This window comes from Callospermophilus lateralis, chromosome X (genome assembly GCF_048772815.1).
Source record: "Callospermophilus lateralis isolate mCalLat2 chromosome X, mCalLat2.hap1, whole genome shotgun sequence".
NCBI lineage: Eukaryota > Metazoa > Chordata > Mammalia > Rodentia > Sciuridae > Callospermophilus > Callospermophilus lateralis.
Window position 1 is genome coordinate 93,646,090 of NC_135325.1, and position 14,960 is coordinate 93,661,049.

At 38.0% G+C, this 14,960-nt stretch overlaps 1 pseudogene; it reads left to right on the plus strand.

The window, feature by feature from the left end:
• Positions 1-3,834: 3,834 nt before the first annotated feature.
• Positions 3,835-14,575, plus strand: LOC143638642 (RNA polymerase II subunit A C-terminal domain phosphatase SSU72 pseudogene; annotated as a pseudogene).
• Positions 14,576-14,960: the final 385 nt, after the last annotated feature.

Consider the following 14,960-nt stretch of genomic DNA (forward strand, 5'->3'; position numbering starts at 1 on the left):
ATAAATGGTTCTCTTTTGGGGCTGATTTATTACTATTTCAAATAGTAAGAAATTTTGCTATAATAATAGAGAGACTACATTAGAGAAAAGGGAAATAAAAGGTTAGCAGTCCTAGAACTATACAAATATATTCGGTAAGTGGAGACTTTATAAGAAATGATTTAGCTTTCTAGAGTAATTTTAAGATTTGTGAAATTCATTCAGGTGTGGTGGTGTATGCCTCTAATCCCAGTGGCTTGGGATGCTGAGGCAGGAGGCTTGTGAGTTCAAACCAGCCTCAGCAATTTAGCAAGCCCTAAGCAACATAGTGTGACCCTTTCTCAAAAAAAAAAAAAAAAATCAGCAAAATAGAACACTGAAAATAAGTATTCTTATACATAAAATCCACTTTATTAATATATGGTAAGTATTGATTCCTACACAATTAAAAATTAATCTTCCAATATACCAAAAATTTCAAAAAGGGATATACATATGTTCAAAAAATTTGAAAAAAATCAATTTTCACTATTAATAAACAAAGGAATAAAAAATAAAATAAAATATTAAGATACTATTTTTAAAAAATTATTGTTTGGTGAAGATTATAATGATGATAGCATGGTGAAAAATAGTTAGCATGCTTTCTGTCACTTCCCCTTTGCCTTAGTCTGTTAAGGTTCCTATAATAAAATAACTTAGACTGGATAAACTTTCAAACAACAGAAATTTATTTCTCACAGTTCTGGAGACTAAGAAGCTCAAGATCAAGTTGCCCACAGATTTGGTTATCTAGTGAAGACTTGCTGTCATATTCACAGATAATGCTCTTCTCATTGCATCCTCACAATGGTAGTAGAAGGGTGAAAAGGGTCACTCAGGTCTATTTTACAAAGACTTTAATCCCATTCATGAGGACTTCTAACCTCCTCCCAAACCCCATTTCTTACCTACCACATCGGGGTTATGTTTCAACATAGGATTTTGGGAGGACAAAAATATTCAAAGTATAGCACCTATATTTTCTTCATAGATATAACTAATTAAACTATCCATCTGATCACAAAAATGTTTTCAGAAACCTTATTTACTACTTTCACCGACTGTCAATAAAAATTGATACTTGTGATGAAATGTTTTTTACATCACATATATGTATCATTTATCAATAATAGATGGCAATATTTTTAGTAATTTAATTTTTTCATTTAATTTTCTAAAGGTATTTTATGAATTTGTAAGAATGAATAAGATGGATATCTATACATATAAAACAATAGCTTTCATTTAAATTACAAGATATTATTAGGAAATGTTATCCAAAATTTATTTTTCTAAGGTTAGAAAGAAAATAAAAACCCCCAAACCTAGTTAATCTTATCCACAGAAAATTGCAATTTATGTGAACAAAAGCCAAAAATTGAAAATTACAAGAGAAGACAAACACAGAGGCAGATCACAATTCAGCAAAAATGAATTGTTTCAAGTTGGTAAATAATTTTGAAGATCATTTATAAGTCTAATGTAATTTTTATCTTAACCATTTAAATAATTTATATTGAAGTATTATGAAAAGAATCTAAGGATCATGTGGAGAAATAAATACTGAGATTATCCAGGGAAATTTTGAAAAGGAAGAATAATTAAGAAGCCTTGTTATATCATAGATTCTAACTTCATATCCCTCCATATCCTTAATTTGGAATATGATCAACATGACCTTAGAGATTAATGGGAAGAATAGATTATTCAGTAAATGTGCTGGGATAGTTGGTTAAATAGTTGGAAAATAAATTTATATACTAAATTATAGTCTTTATATCAGATCTATTAAATAGTTGACTATGAAATACAATAAAGAGTATAAGAAAGCAAAAACTGACATTCATTTATTTCCAGTTGGGAAAGGACTTTCTGAATATAAACCAATGGAATAAATCATAAAAATACTGATGAATAAAACTACACAAAAATTAAAATCTTCTTTACACAAATAGTACTCCACAAATGATTTGTGCTATGAGTTTAGAGTGGAAGGAAGATTTATAGGCCCAACTTGTGTTTTAAAAGATCATTCTAATTGCTTTGGAGAATAGATATTATAGAGAGCCAAGAGTGAAAAAAAGATAAAATATTTAGCTAGGGTTTGCAATAGTTTACAAGAGAAGTGATTCTGGCTTGGGCTAGGGGAATAATGGACATGGATAAAATTGTTCATATTTAGGATACATTTTGAAAATAAGTAACTCTTTTCTAGAACCTTGCCTGTCAGTTAATTAGGAAAATAGGATAAAAGTTAATGAGGTGATCAGGGTCAGTGGAGGGTTTAAACTTGCTAAAGGTGTAATTACATACATATAGCTGGAAGAGGAAGAGCCAAAAAAGAGGAAGATATTGAAGATCAGGAAAGAGTAAATACTACTCTTGATAGAGAAAAATATCTGTTTTAGTCAGCTTTTTTGCTGCTATGATTAAAAGATTTGATCAGAACAATTTTAGGAGAAAAAGTTTATTTGGAGACTCATGGTTTCATAGGTCTCAATCCACAGACAACAGGCTCCATTCCTCAGGGCTCAAGTTGAGGCTGAACATCATGGAAAAAGAGTGTGGCAGAGGAAAGCAGCTCACACGGTGATCAGGAAGTGGAGAGAGGTGTTGCCATGTGCCTGATACAAATATATACCCCATAGCCACGCCCACAATGAGCCACTTCCTCCAGCCACGCTCCATCTGCCTCCAGTTACCACTCAGTTAATCACATCAGGGATTAATTCACTGATTAGGTTAAGGCTATAACCCAATCATTTCTCCTCCAAATCTTGCATTGTCTCACATGTGAGCTTTTGGGGACACCTCATATCCACACCATAATAGTATCAGAGGAAGTGGTAGTGGGATGGGACCCAGAACATCCTTAAATGACTTAGCTTTGATGGGAAGGAATTATACTTCATTTTATGAAATGGTTAAAAAAAAGGACTGGTACAAGATATTTCTATGCTTGTAGATGGTATACCAAGAAGGTGCAGAAACACATGCCTAAACTCCTCTGGTGTGTGGGGGTGTTTTTGGTAGTGGGGTAAAAGGACCAATGCCATTTAAATGCAGATTATTCTTTGAGCCAAAGTTGGCAAGTTCTCTTTAGTGGATCTGGCAGGAAATTAGTGAGGTGCAGACACTTCCAGTGCTGCCTGGCAGACTTGCATGGAGGGTGTAGAAATCATTAAGAGTCTTCTGTCCTTGAAGGAGTGCATTAGGGTGCTGGGACAAAACAATGCTCACATCCTGTTCCAAGAGAGCAAGCTGACACAGGTGTTGAGGAATTCTTTATTAGGGAGAACTCTAGGACTTGCATGATTGCCATGATCTCACCAGGCATAAGCTCCTCTGAGTATACTTTAAATACATTGAGAGCCAGGCACAATAGTGCATGCCTATAATCCCAGGGGCTTTGGAGGCTGAGGAAGGAAAACTGTGAGTTCAAAGGCAGTCTTAGCAACTTAGTGAGGCTCTAAGCAACTCAACAAAACCCTGTCTCTAAATAAAATATAAGAAAAGGTTGGAGATGTGGCTCAGTGGTTAAGTGCCCCTGGGTTCAATTCCCCATACCAAAACAACAACAACAACAACAACAACAACAACAACAACAACAATGAAAACCATAATACTTCTAAGATATGCTGACAGAGTCAAGGAGCTAAGTTCCTACAGTGGGCTTAGTGGAGAGAAGCCAACTCAAATGAAAACAGAATAGATGGAAACACCATCTTTAATGGGGCCCTGATCACAGGAAATTTCTCTGAGGAGGGGGAGGAGGAGGAACTATCTTCCCAGATGTCCAGCTTTAATGAAGCCATGACTCAGCTCAGGGAGATAGAGGAAAGAGCCATGGAAGAGCTCAAGGAAATTATTCAGCAAGGACCAGGCTGGCTTGAGCTCTCTGATATATCCAAGCAAACAGACTATGACCTGGAGACCTTTGTGAACAAAGCAGAATATGCTGTGGTTCAGAAAGGCAAACCCCTCTCAGCCCAGCAAGATGTCATCAAAGCCTTGTGCCTGGTCATGCAACTGGCAAATCAGGTTAGTAAACAAATAAACAGCAAGAGATGGACCCAGTGACAAGTGCAAATAAAGATCTGTTTGGTTTCACACCAAAATGAGCCGTAGATATGAGTAGACATTTCTCAAAAGACATACAAATGGCCAAGAGGAATGTGAAAAAATATTGAACATTGCTAATCATCAGGTAAATGCAAATCAAAACAACAATTAGATATCATCTCTCATCTATTAGAATGGCTACGATATGAAAGACAGGTGTAACATGTATTGGTAAGGGTGTGGAGAAAAGAGAATCCTTGAACACTAGTGGTGGGAATGTAAATTAGTATAGCTATTATGGAAACCAGTATGGAGCTTCCTAAAAAAGTTAGTAGTAGAACTACAATTTGATACAGACACCCAATTCTGGATATATATCAAAAGGGAATGAAATCAGTATGTGGAACAGATATGTGCACTCCCATGTTTACTGAAACAATATTCAGAGTAGCCAAGAAATGGAATCAACCTAAATATCCATCAGCAGATGAAGAAAATATGGCATATATACACAATATAACATTATTCAGCCTTATTTTACTTAGCATCAAGTCCCTCACTTTCATCCATGAATAAATATATATATGTATAAAATTTTCAACTAAAATAAATAAAAATGAAAAAATGAATTATAAGTTGAGATATAAACTATGAATAGAAAAATGTTTTCTTCTTCTTTTTTTTAAATGAAAGGCCCTGCATTTTGAATTTACAGTGGACCCTGTAAATTATGTAGCTGGCCCTGATTAGGGCTCCTGAAGAGAGTACTTAAGGTTTGGAATAATGCTTCAGGGGAATGGGAGATGGAATATATAATAGGATCTCCTACCAGTGTCCATGAATTTGGATTGGCATTAGTTTACCTGTTATATGTCATCTGTCTCGAAGCATTTGACATCACTTTATCCATTATTGGTGGTTTCAGAACAAGGGTGATAGAAGTACATTACTGAAATCAAGGAAGCAGCCTTATGGAAGGAAGAGCCATTGAGCAATGACTCTTGGAAAGCATTAACCCTAGCACCAACAGAAAGAGTTCTCAAATTTCTGCAGTATTCATGTAGCAAACATTTAGCATTTGACTTTTCAAGGGTAATTGGTGCCTTAATCATTTCAGTGCCAGCTTTCCCTTGTTGTAGGGAAATGGAGGATGCAGATTCTGTTATGTGTTTTGTTATTTTTTTCAGAATTATCAGTGATTTTTCATTTTAGGCATAGTAAAAAATAAAAACAGCATTTTCTGGAGAATTTCAGTCTTTTCTCAAAGACCAAAGAAAGAAGCTCAATCCTCTTACATTCAGAAAGATTTGCTCAGATTCAAAAACTCAATGACTCATATATTTGAAACATATATTTGCCTTTTCATCTTAAACTGGAAAGCTCCACTAAGATCACAAACTTTCCTTGCTTGACTGAAGCAGCAGCATTTTGAGAGGAGGTAAGTATAAACATTAATTTGGGTCATGCAAGCTAATATCAGATTTTGCTTTTAGTCTGAGGCCATTTATTGGTTTCACTTCACCCAGAGTCCCTCTAGGTTGGAGAAGAAAGGGGCATAACAATGCAATTTCTCAGTGATGTTATTCTGAACTACTTTATTATGCAGTTAGCAGTTTGGCCAGCATTGTGTTCAGTGACCTGCCTGATTCCTTGTGCACACATGCCTTCTTTCTTGCTTTTTTTCTAAATGCATTAGTTTTCATGACTTGAGACCAAAACCATTATTAAATGGGAAGTTTTTAGTGCCTTTGAGAAGTGATTTTCTGGTCTCACTTGAGTTGTTAGAGAACAGGCCAGCATCTAAAAATTCTGACTTTTCCAAGGAGAACAGTAGTTGAAGAGACAGATCAGTTGAGTACTCACTGCTTTAAGATACTCTTTGCATCAATGTGTAATTCATAGATGAAGGAAATAATGTGTGTCTCCAATTTGGGGTACTTAATCTAAGTCCCCTACAAACTGAAGTTTCATGTATTTCTCCTGTTTTAGGAAAAATAAGTGGAGCTGCAACAGAAGATACAAGGAATTCAATAAAAAGGCAAACTCAAAATTCTAGTGTTTCTGACTGGAGTGAGATGAAATCATAGAATAGTTTTGATTTGCATTAAATTAATTGCATTAAATCTGTATAACAGTTTTGGTAGTGTGACCATTTTGACAATATTAATTCTGCCTACCCAAGAGCATGGGAGATCTTTCCATCTTCTAAGGTTTCTTCAATTTTTTTCTTTAGTGTTCTGTAGTTGTCACTGAAGAGGTCTCTCTCCTCTTTTGTTAGATTGAGTCCCAAGTATTTTATTTTTGGGGGGAGCTATTGTAAATGGGGTTTTTTCCCTAATTTCACTTGCAGTGGATTCATCGCTTATGTATAGAAATGCATTGGATTTATGGGTATTGATTTTATATCCTGCTAATTTTCTAAATTAATTTATTAGTTCTAGAAGTTTTCTTGTGAATTTTTTATCTTCTAAATGTAGAATCATGTCATCAACAAATAGTGATAGTTTGAGTTCTTTTCCTATTCATATTCCTTTAATTTCTTTCATCTGTCTAATTGCTCTGGCTAGAATTTCAAGGATTATGTTAAATATAAGTAGTGAAAGAGGACATCTCTGTCTTTTTCCAGGTTTTAGAGGGACTGCTTTCAATTTTTCTCCATTTATAATGATATTGGCCTTGGGTATAGCATAGATATCTTTTATAATGTTGAGATATGTTCATATTATCCCTAGTTTTTCTAGGGTTTTGAACACGAAGGGGTGGTGTATTTTGTCAAATGTTTTTTCTGCATCTATTGAGATGATTACATGATTTTTGTCATTATGTCTATTGATGTGATAAATTATATTTATTGATTTACATATGTTGAATGAAACTTGCATCCCTAGGATGAATCCCACTTGATCATGGTGCATTATCTTTTATTTTTATTTATTTATTTACTTATTTATTTTTTAAGCTTACAAATAACAGAGATTTATTTATCAGTTTTGGGATCTGAGAAGCCCAGGATCAGGTCCCAGCAGATTGAGTTTCAAGTGAGGGCCTGCTCATTGATTCATAGGTCATTTTCTTCACTGTATCCTCACATGATGGAAGGGCCAAGGGACTCTCTTGGGCCTCTTTATTTATTTATTTTTGCATTACAATTCTTAATATACCTTTATACCATAATTTATCATATCTCTGATTGTATATAAGGTTGACACCAAATTCACATCTTCATATATGTATTTTGTATAATGATGAGGGTCTCCTTTCACCATTCATGCTATTCCCCTTCTCTAGATAGGGAATAGGGGTGGGAGGGAAAGAGAGGGAGAAGGGGAATAGCATTATCTCTTAAATACATTTTCGTATGAATTTGCCAGAATTTTATTGAGAATTTTTGCATATATGTTCATGAGGGATATTGCTGTGAAGTTTTTTTTTTTTTTTAGAAAGAGTGAGAGAGAGAGGGAGAGAGAGAATTTTTTTTAATATTTATTTTTTAGTACTTGGCGGACACAACATCTTTGTTTGTACGTGGTGCTGAGGATTGAACCCGGGCCGCACGCATGCCAGGCGAGCGTGCTACCACTTGAGCCACATCCCCAGCCGTGAAGTTTTCTTTCCTTGGTGTGACTTTGTCTGGTTTTGGTATCATGGTGATACTAGCCTCATAGAATGGTTTGGAAAGGTTCCTTCCTTTTCTATTTCTTATGGAATAATTTGAGCAGGATTAATGTTAATTTTTCTTTGAAAATCTTGTAGAACTTGGCTGAGAATCTATCTAGTCCTAGGCTTATCTTGGTTGGTAGGCTTTTGATGTCATCTTTTATTTCATTGCTTCAGATTGGTCAGTTTAAATTATGTTTATCCTCTTGATTCAGTTTGGGTAGATCATATTCTATAGAAATTTGTTGGTGTCTTTGAGATTTTCTATTTTATTGGAGTATAAATTTTCAAAATAGTTTCTAATTATCTTCTGTATTTCAGTAGTGTCCATCATATTTCTTTTTTCCTTATAAGTTTTAGTTGTTTGAGATTCTCCCTCTGTCTCTTCATTAGTGTGGCTAAGAGTTTATAAATTTTATTTATTTTTCAAAGAACCAACTTTTTGTTTTCAATTTTTTGAATTGTTTCTTTTGTTTCAAGTTCCTTGATACCAGCTTTGATTTTAATTATTTCCTGTCCTCTACTGCTTTTGGTGTTGATTTGTTCTTTTTCTAGGGCTTTGAGATATAATGTTAGGTCATTTGACTTTTTCAATGTTTTAACGTATGAGCTCAATGCAATGAACTTTCCTCTTAGCACTGCCTTCATAGGGTCCCAGAGATTTTGATATGTTGTATTAGTGTTCTCATTTACCTCCAGGTATTTGTTCTATATCCTCTTTGATTTCTTCTGCTATCCATTCATCATTCAATAACATGCTATTTAGTTTCTAGGTGTTGGAGCAGCTTTTATTTTGTATATTATTATTGATTTCTAGCTTCATTCAATTATGATAGAATGCAGGGTTTTATTTCATTTTTTTGTACTTGCTAAGAGTTGCTTTGTGCCATAACCTATGGGTTATTTTACAGTAGGATCCATGTGCTGCTGAGAAGAAAGTGTATTTGCTTGATGATGGATGAAATACTCTCTCTATATGTCTGTTAAGTCTAAGTCATTGATTGTATTATTTAGTTCCATAGTTTCTTTTTTGTTTGGAAGATCTATCAAGTGGCAAGAGAAGTGGGTTAAAGTCACCCAGTATTATTGTGTTGTGGTCTATTTGATTCTTGAAATCAAGAAGGGTTTGTTTGATGTATGTAAATGCTCCATTGTTTGGGGCATAGACCTTTATGATTGTTATGTCTTGTTGATGTATGATTCCCTTAAGCAGTGTGAAATGTCCTTTTTTATCCCTTCTGACTAGCTTTGGCTTGAAGTCCACTTTATTTGATATGCAGATAGAAACCCCTATTGAAAGTTTATGCAGTCCATGTGAATGATACGTTTTCCCCCCAAACTTTCACCTCAGTTTGTAGATGCATTTTCTTTTGAGGCGAGTCTCTCAAAGACAGCATATTATTGGGTCTTTTTGTTTAATCTAATCTGCCAGTCTTTGTCTTTTTATTGATGAGTTTAGGCCATTAACATTCAGGGTTATTATTGAGATATGATTTGTATTCCCAGTTATTTTGGTTTATTTTTGCATTTTTTAAAAAAATACCTTTTACTTTATTGATTTGTATGTGATGCTGAGAATCGAACCCAGGACCCCGTACATTCTGGGCAAGTGCTCTACTACTGAGCTACAACCCTAGCCCTATTTTTGGATTTTAACTTGACTTAGTTTCTCCTTTGATTTTCCTTTCCTTTAGTATAGCCCATTTGCTGGTTTTCATTGTGTTTTTTTTATTTCCTCCCTCATTGAATATTTTGCTAAATATGTTCTGTAGTGAAGAATTTCTAATTGTGAATTCCTTTAACTTTTGTTTATCATGGAAGGTTTTTATTTCATCTTCAAATCTGAAGTTCATTTTTCTGAATATAGAATTCTTGGCTGGCATCCATTTTCTTTCAGAGCTTGGTAAATATTATACCAGGGCTTTCTAGTTTTGAGGGTCTGGGTTGAGAAATCAGCTCAGATCCAAATTGGTTTCCTCTGATATATAATCTGATTTTTTTCTCTAAGTCTTTAAAATTCTATCCTTATTCTGTATGTTAGGTATTTTCATTATCATGTGACATGGTGTGAGTCTGTTGCAATTTTGTACATTTGAGGTCCTGTAAGCCTCTTGTATTTGATTTTCCATTTTGTTTTTTAGGTTTGGGAAATTTTCTGATATTATGTCATTGAAAAGATTTGGCATTCCTTTGGTTTGTATCTCCATGCCTTCTTCTATCCTGATAAATTTTAAATTTGGTCTTTTCATGTTATGCTACAATTATTGGAAGTTCTGTTCATGGTTTCTTACCATCTTCTCTGTGTGGTCAACTTTATTTTCAAGACTAAGCATTTTGTCTTCATTGCCTGAGGTTTTGTCTTCCAAGTGGCATAGTCTGTTGGTGATGCTTTACATTGCATTTTTATTTGGTTTATTGATTCCTAAATTTCAAGGATTTCTGTTCAGAATCTTTATTGAAGTGATTTTTTAATCTCCTGAGGTTAGTCTTTTGATAGTCAAGACAAAGTGTCTTCATTTTGTTTAGTAAATCCATTTTGTAAAACAACCATGCCAAATAGAAAGGTCACAACTGGGCAAGTTGTTCTTTTCCTTTTGCTATAGAAACCCTTAAGAACTCGGAACTACCTAACAGGGCTTTGTTTCTGTAACTAGCAGAACGGGGCTGTGTTTCTGTAACTGGGGTGAATGGGCTAATTGTGATTGGTTAAGATTCCCGCCACCTGACTACACTCTCCCGTGCTGTAACTTGGCTTGCTTGCATTGGCTGGACCCCCAAACGTCCCTTTTGTGGTTTTCAGGCTTAAAAGGAGCACCCTTGCAATTGTTCTGGGCTGATCCAGAACAGACTTTATGTTCCCAATCAGTCGCCACCAGTGTGCTTCCATAAAGGCTTGATTGATAATATGTGAGTGGTCTGGAAGTCAATTTATGAAACCCCAGGACAGGACGTTGCTTTAACTATAACATTCTCTGATTTCAGTCCTTACATCATCCTTTATGCCATGAATTGGCTGAACTATTTACATTGTAAACTCCTCTAGATTTCTTCTACTGTGTTGTTAGTGGGTTCTATTATTGGAGTGTCTTGGTTTGCTTGGGGCGCTTTGTTTCTTTGTTTTTTCTTGTCATGTCTGCCCATCGAGCACTGTGTTTCTGAGGCAGTACAGATTCTACCTTGTAGACACATAGTGTACCTGAATGTTTCTGGGAACCTCGCCTTTGACGGGGTGACAAATAATAACAACATCCAGCACAAACAACATACAGCTGTAAACCAAATAGCTCCTATAAGAGCTTTTACTCTTTTGTTGCAAGTAAACAGAAATGATGTGTTCAATTTTTGTCTACAATATAAATAGTTAGTTTGCAAAATGGTTTACGATTTCAAGTGGTGGACAATGAAAGAACAGAAAAGGTGTAGGATGTGATATTTATGAAGAAGAGGGAGAGGATATAGAAGTAAAATATTGTAGGAAGAGAAAAAGGGGAATTAATGGAATTTGGCTGTAAGCAGAAGGAGTGAGAGAATTCAAGGAAAGAGAAAAGTGAGAGGAAAATATATATAAAGTAAAATTTTTAAAAAATTAAAAAGAAAAAGTAAACAACAACACTGTAATACACTATTTAGACATCCCATTCCTCAATAAACTGACACATGAAAAACACTTGGTTTAAAAAATGGTAGAAATGTGTGTTAAAAAATAATAAAAAAAGATCTTAATGAAATATTAAAAAATGGTTTCCCTTGAACTTCAAAAGTTTCTCCCCTTCCCTTCTCAGCAGGTAGGTGGGGTTGTCTGGTGTATGATGCTTGCTCCACCCTCAGGATGGGTGGGTTTTCTAGGTATGCTCTGGTCTCTTTGCTGGGTGACAATTGGTCTGGAGATTATGAGCCATGAACCTCTAAGGCCCAGTTATTACCAGTCCACACTGGAAAACCGCACCCCAGGAATCTCCTTTGGGTTCCATTCCTGTGGTGTAGGAGTCTATTCTTGGCCCCTTATGTTGCCTGAGGACCCCATGATTTCTGGTCTGACTTAGTCTCCAAAGTCAATCTCTTTCATCCCAGCCCTTTTGGTTTCCTGGGCAGGTCCTTTTCTTCCAGCTCATCCTGAGGCCTGGGCACCAGGACTTGCACACCTGTCTCAGAGCTGTGTGCTGGATCTGGAGGGTCTGGCAGCCAAAAGGAATGTGGAGCCCGGTCATGTCTGGGGCTCAGCTGTTCTGTGTCACAGGCACTGAGACCCATGTGTTGGCCATGAAGCTCAGTTCGATGGGCTGAGTTGGGGGCTTGAGAGGGTTTGGGACACTGGGGACTGGGAGTCCAAGGGCCCTATTGTGTTCTGGACTGATGCCAGACATGGCAGGTCCAGGAGACCAGTGGATTCCAAACTGGGGAAGGAATCAGAGCCTGGCTGGTGTTGCGACCTGGTCAGTGTTGGCCCGAGTGTGTTTCGGGAACCTGGTGGGCACGGGACCCACTGGTTGGGTGAGCTGAGAACAAAATGCCCTCCCACCCTCTTCCAAGCATCTGACCCACTATAGCCAGCCCCTTCAGTCTGTGCCAGCCTCAGGACTCACAGAGCTGAGGAGATCCAGGCTCTCTCCAGCCTTTCTAACCTGTGCTCCCCTGGGTAAAATGCTCCCAGTTTCTGACTTTTCACAGGATTGTGAGGCTCAGACAGGCCCACGTAGACCTAGCTGCAAACTTACAGATCTGGGTTTCCTGATTCTTTAAGCTCTGCCATGCTATAGTCCCCAAATTGCTCCTGGATCGCAAAGGATTGATAAACTCTGGTGGATATTTTTTTTTTTTTTTTTAAAGAGGGGGAGAGGGAGAGATAGAGATAGAGATAGAGAGAGAGAGAGAGAGAGAGAGAGAGAGAGAGAGAGAGAGAGAATTTTTTAATATTTATTTTTTAGTTTTCGGTGGACACAACATCTTTATTTTATTTTTATGTGGTGCTGAGGATCGAACCCAGCGCGACGCACATGCTAGGCGAGAGCGCTACTGCTTGAGCCACATCCCCAGCCCAAGGTTTTTTAAAATATTCAATTAATGCATCAAGCAGTCTGGGGTTCATCCAGGGCAGACTGTCCCTCCCGGTATCAGGATTTTTCACTCGGAGTCTCTGGGAGACATGTTACAATTCTGCTATTTGAGTTCTGGGTAGCTGAGCTAAGGGAAATGCTGGCTCACACTAATCCTCCATCTTTCCCCTCAAAAAACCCAAACTCTTTATGAGGTCCTTACTTAGCATCTGGATGGCTATCTTAAGTAACAGCCGCCATTTTCAGGAAAAATTTTCGCTTTCCTGCCCAAGAGCGTTTTGAGAAAGGCTGAGGACTCCCTCATACCAAACCAGCCCTTACCACTGCATTAGGACCTGCCAGGAACTCAAGCCTGTTTTGCCTCTCTCTCCTATAGAGAGATGGCTTTTATTTGTCGCCTCTGACAAATAAACTCTGTGGTATCTCTAGCTGGTCTCCATCTTTCATTTCTCACTTTTCATTTCTCGCTCTCCTTCCTCGCTTTCCCTTCACGCTTAACCAGGCTCTGACCCCGCGGGCCAGCAGCAGCTGTGTACAGCACATGGGCCTCAGGAGAGAGCTCTTGGCCTTGGCCAACTGTGGCCAGACCTTTGGGAAGCCTGCCCTTTGGAGAGGTAGGGTGTTATGGTGTGGAGGTGAGGTGTCCCCCAAACCTCAGGAGAGAGAACACAAGAAGGTTGGAAGAGAAATGATTGGGTTATAGCCTTAACCTAGTCAGTGAATTAATCCCTGGTGGAATTAACTGAGTGGGAACTGGAGGCAGGTGGAGCGTGGCTGGAGGAGGCGGGAATTGGGGCGTGGCCTTGGGGTATATACTTGTATGTGGCAAGTGCAGACCTTGCTCTGGCTTCTGGTTATCGCGAGATCTGCTTCCCTCCACGACGTTCTTCCGCCATGATGTTCCTCCTCATCTGAAGCCCCCAGGAATACAGCCAGCCTTCTACTGACAAGACTTCCCAAACCGTGAGCCCTCAAACTTTTCCTCTTCTAAAATTTTTTCTTGTTGAACCTAATTAAAACAGGAAAAAACCTGAGTATAACTCTGGGGTCTCTCCTTGGTTCTAGGGACCAGCGGGCTGCTTGACATCCCCGGGCTCTGAGTTGTATAAAGCTGTTTTCATCCCTGACAGGGATTATCTGCTTTCCATTTTGCTTTGACTGAAGCAGGTGTGTGGAAGTACAGGATGGCAATGGATCTGCGTTGGTCACGTCTGCGGGTGGCTGTCGTGTGCTCCAATAACCTGAACCGGAGCATGGTTGCGCACCGCCTCCTCAGCAAACAAGGATTCAATGTCAGGTCCTTTGGAACAGGAGCTCACGTGAGGCTTCCAGGACCAGCACCTGGCAAGCAAATTGTTTATGATTTCAGAACCACATATGATGAGATGTTCCACGATCTTCTTAGGAAGGATGAAAAGTTCTATGCACAGAATGGCATTTTACGTATGTTACACAGAAATAGGAGAATCAAGCTCCGGCCAGAAAGGTTCCAGGATTGTGAAGATGAGTTTGATTTGATCTTCACATGTAAAGAGCTAGTCTACGACCAGGTGGTGGAAGTTCTTAATTCCAGAGAACAGGTAACCTGCCAGCCAGTGCACGTGATCAACGTGGACATCGTGGACAACCATAGAGAGGCCACCCGGGGAGGGCTCATTATCTGGGAGATCTGCATGTGTATCCTGCACTTGAGTGACATGGAGAATGACATCGACGGCATGCTGCAATCTTTCGAGAAGAAGACTGGCAAGGCTTTCCTGCACACTGTCTGCTTTTACTGAAGATGGCTGCCTCACGCCATCCAAAGCCACCTTCTTGAACTTTCTTTCTTGAATTTGGGGGCACTTGACTACTGAACCACATCCCCAGCCCTATTTTGTATTTTATTTGGAGACAGGCTCTCATTGAGTTGCTTAGCAGCCTGCTTTTGCTGAGGCTGGCTTTGACCTCGCCATCCTCCTGCCCCAGCCTCCTGAGCTGCTCTTTTGTAATATTTTTTTTTTTTCCTTCCTGGTATCTTTTTCTTTTAGATACTTGGCCAGTGGACTGTGATATTTTGCAAACATATATGGAAAGAGAAAATGCATATATGTACCAGATTAAAACCATTTGGTTTTTTTTCTGTTTCCTTTTTATTTACGAAGAAGATATTGTTGGGTGCAGAGC